The sequence below is a fragment of the Dipodomys spectabilis genome, unplaced genomic scaffold (assembly GCF_019054845.1).
Source record: "Dipodomys spectabilis isolate Male_0828 unplaced genomic scaffold, ASM1905484v1 ptg000030l, whole genome shotgun sequence".
NCBI lineage: Eukaryota > Metazoa > Chordata > Mammalia > Rodentia > Heteromyidae > Dipodomys > Dipodomys spectabilis.
This window is the reverse complement of record NW_024870707.1, coordinates 13,200,822-13,205,001: the sequence shown is the minus strand read 5'-3', so window position 1 is coordinate 13,205,001 and position 4,180 is coordinate 13,200,822.

The window sequence follows — 4,180 nt, the reverse complement described above, 5'->3', positions numbered from 1 at the left end:
CAAGTGCCAGAGGGAACAGGCCAAAGGCATCTGCGGCTGAGATCTGTTCCCCGTTAATGCAGGAAGGCAAGGGGCAGGGAGAGGAGGGAGGATGGTTAGTTTGGTTGGTTGAGTGGGTAGACAGAAGAAGGAGGGCTGGGTATATGGATGGATGGTCCACAGGGTTGATGGGTTGGATGAGTTGATGAATGGTTAGTTGGTATATGGATGGATGGTCCATGGGGTTGATGGGTTGGATGAGTTGATGAATGGTTAGTTGCTCATGTAGATGGTCGGTTGGTTTGGATGGTTGGTTGTTGGTTGGAAAAAATAGTTGATTGGGTAGATAGATGGTGGGGCAGATAGGTGCTTGGGTAGGTGATGTGAGCAGGAAGGGTGCTCAACTGTGTGGGTGAAAGGAAGGTTGGCTGGCTGATTGGTGGATTCATTAGTTGATTGGGTAGACAGGTGGCTGGACAGTTGCTTGGGTAGGTGCTGGGTGGGTGATGGATTGGTGATGGGTGCGTGGATGGGTGGATGGATGCCTGATGGGTGCATGATAGATTGGTGGATGGATGGATGATGGGTGAGGGGGTGGGTGGATGGGTGGGTGGATGGGTGATGGCTGGGTGGATGAATGCGAGATGAATGGGTAATGGGTGGGTAGAAGACTGGGTGGATGGCTGGGTGGAAGTCTGGGTGGATGGATGGGTGATGGACCAGTAGATGGCTGGGTGGATGGCTGGGTGGAAGTCTGGGTGGATGGCTGGGTGATGGACCAGTAGATGGCTGGGTGGATGGCTGGGTGGAAGTCTGGGTGGATGGATGGGTGATGGACTAGTAGATGGCTGGGTGGAAGTCTGGGTGGATGGATGGGTGATGGACCAGTAGATGGCTGGGTGGATGGCTGGGTGGAAGTCTGGGTGGATGGCTGGGTGATGGACCAGTAGATGGCTGGGTGGATGGCTGGGTAGATGGCTGGGTGGATGACTGGGTGGATGAGTGATGCACGAATAGAAGGCTGGGTGAATGGCTGGGTGGAAGTCTGGGTGGATGGATGGGTGATGGATGAGTGGATGGGTAATGGATGAGTAGATGGATGAATGACTGAGTGATGGTGGGTAGATGCATGAATGGGTGATGGATGGGTGTATGGATGGGTGTATGGATGGGTGTATGGGTGGGTGTATGGATGGATAGATGGCTGGGTGAAGGATGGGTGGATAGATGGGTGGATGGGTTGGTAGATTGATGATTGATGATTGATCGATAGCTTGTTGGTCTGCTCATCCTCTACTGAGTTGGTTGATAAATGAATCCATCAGCTTGAAGCATGACCTGCCTGAGAGCTGGAGCCCTAATGGGTCTTCCCCAAGTTCCTCTTCCAGAACCCCATTCAGGTGGATCCTCTTCCAGGCCAGATAAAGAAGCACCACCTCTCTCAGAGGTTTTGATTGGAGATGGATAAGGTTCTCGGTACAGGTCTTGCTTAGCATGCACCAAGTTCTGAGGTCCAGCCCCAGCACTGAGGGGAGAGAAGTTTCCAATGACCTCTGATTACTACAGCAGAAACTCCAAAGCTGTCCCTTGAGTGTTCAAATGTCCCTGTCACTGGTCCCCACCTTCCCCCCTCCCCTGCCCACCATCCCCCACCTCGGCCTCTTCTGCCGTCTGCCCTCTGCCAGCTCTGTTCCACCCCGGCCTCCTGACGTCCATTCACACATGGTTGAGTCACAAAACACAACCATCAAAAACCAGGTTTGTAAGGAGTGTGCCAGGGTCAAGGACAGGGTAATGGGTCAGTGGTATGTGTACGTGTGTGTGTGCGTGCGTGCATGCATGCATGCGTGTGTGTGTGCGTGCATGTGTGCGTGTGTGTGTGTGTGTGTGTGTGTGTGTGTGTGTGTGTGTGTGTGTGTGTGCTGATCCTGAGGCTCAAACGCGGGGCCTGGGCACTGTCCCTGACCTTTTGTGCCCAAGGCTAGCACTCTACCACTTGAGCCACAGCTCCATTTCTGGCTCTTGTTAGTTAATTGGAGATAAGAGTTCCATGGACTTTCTTGCTTAGGCTGGCTTTGAACCCTGATCCTTCAATCTTGGTCTCCTGAGTAGCTGGGATGACAGGTATAAACCACTGGCACCCAGTATGGGTCATTTTTATAAAAAAAAAAAAAATCATTGTATTTAACCCTATACCCAGCTTCCTTTCTGTGTTTCAAAATTCACCCACAAAAGTCAGGAGGCCGAGCGGAGCGGGTGCTCGGGCGGCTGGCGGCCAGCGGCCAGCAGGCGGCACCCCGCCAGGCAGGAGGGGCAAGAGGATGTCCTGTCTCTAGTTACTGAGCCCTGGTCTTGGTCTGGAGAGCCTAGGGTTCTGATGGAAGAGAGAAGGCAGGGGCAGAGCCTCACACCTGCCCTGGCCGGTTCCAAGAGACCAAGCAGAAGGCCACCCGCGGGGGCTAAGCGGACCTCCTAGGACAAGGTGCACTGTCTGAGAGGAGGACTCCCTGGGGGGCCCGTGGCCAGGGGTGGGCAGGGCGGGCAGCAGGGCTGAGAGGCAGCCATCACAGCGGCTGGACGGCTCGTGTGGATCATCTCAAGACAGGCCCTGGCCAGGAGACACAGGTCCCAGTCACACGGAGCCCGAGACTGCCTCCGGAGGGGACGAGGGGTCCAAAGGTCCCTTTGTCTCACCATTTTGAAGTTGGGGTGGGGCGTGGGGGCGCCTCCGTGGCCGTCACTCATGAGCCGTAACCTGCGCCCTTCATGGGGTCCCAGACTCACCCTTGTGGCCACACAAAGATGCATTGATGGTCCAGTGTGGGCTCATTTATTTTCCTTCAAACCAATTTGAAAAGACTTTTTGCATCTGGCCCAGAGAGGGGAAATGTGCACATTTGGCAAGCTTTGTTTGAGGAAAAAAAAAGAAAAAATCTGCTCGCCCCCAGAGAGGTGGCTGGGTTTTCGGAAGGGGAAGAGGAGAGGGGTGAGTTCCCCCCGCCCTGATCATCTGCCATTCCTGTCCTGTGCCCCGGGACCCACAAAGGGTGCTCCTCCTTGGGCGTCTGTTCCCAGAGAGCCACAAAATGAGAAAAATAAAAGCACGCACCTTGGTGAGGAAAAATAGACAATAAGGATGTCACACATCAGCTGGTGTAGAGGAAAGAGGGGAAATCTGTTTGTCTCTCCAGAGAGGAGACATGCCGTTCAAGAGCGAACTCTGACCTGTCGTCGTGTCTTTCATATACCGTGAGCTCTGGTGAATCAAGAAGAAAACATAACAGTAGACAAAAATGAGCAAGAGACTTGGGGAACTCATAAAAAGCAAGCCAGTGAATACTGGTAACAAAACATTTCACTTTGCCAAGCCATGATAGATCTTGCCTAAGAGTTAAGATTCATGGTTCAAAGCCAGCCCGGGCAGGAACATCCATGAGACTCTTATCTCCAATAAACCACCAGAAAACTGGAAATGGTGCTGTGGCTCAAGTGGTAGAGCGTTCACCTTGAGCTGAAGAGCGCAGGGACAGCGCCCAGGCCCAGAGTTCAAGACCTATAAGTGACAAAAAAAAAAAAAAAAAGCTAGAAGTGGAGCTTTGGCCAAGTGATAAGCACCAGCTTTGAGCAGGAGAGAAACGAAGCAAGCTCCTGAGGTCCTGAGTTCAAGCCCCAGTTTGCTACAACTGAAAAGAAGACTGTGAGGCTTTCGCTGGGTAACAGGCAGGACCCAGCACCCCAGGGCCCAGCACGCTCCAGGCCGCGCTCTGCAGGGCCCCCAAACCCCGCAGAAACACGCAGGCCAGGCCTCTGCATGGGGAAACGGAGGCCCCGAGCGACTCAGCTGTCCACAGCGTTCTGTCTGTGACCAGGCCTGCCCCTCGCTTACCACCTCTCTCCTCTGTGCTCAGCCCGGCTGGGTGTGGGGTACCCACCCACCCACCTACCCATACATGAGACCAGGTCTAAGGTCTGATGAGGGGGGCTGGAAGGGTGAGGAGGGAGACACCCCAAGCCCAGCTCTACCAGCCGGGGCAGCGCAGAGCGCCTGCCCAGTCCATGTCCCAGCGCAGAATCCTGATTGCTGGTGCTGGCCAGCCCGGCACTCGGTCACCAGGGGCCTCCTCGCAGAGCACCCCTCCCCCCCACCTCCCCCAGGCTGGGACACAGCCATGCGGGCACCCTTCCCTGCTTACCACCCGGC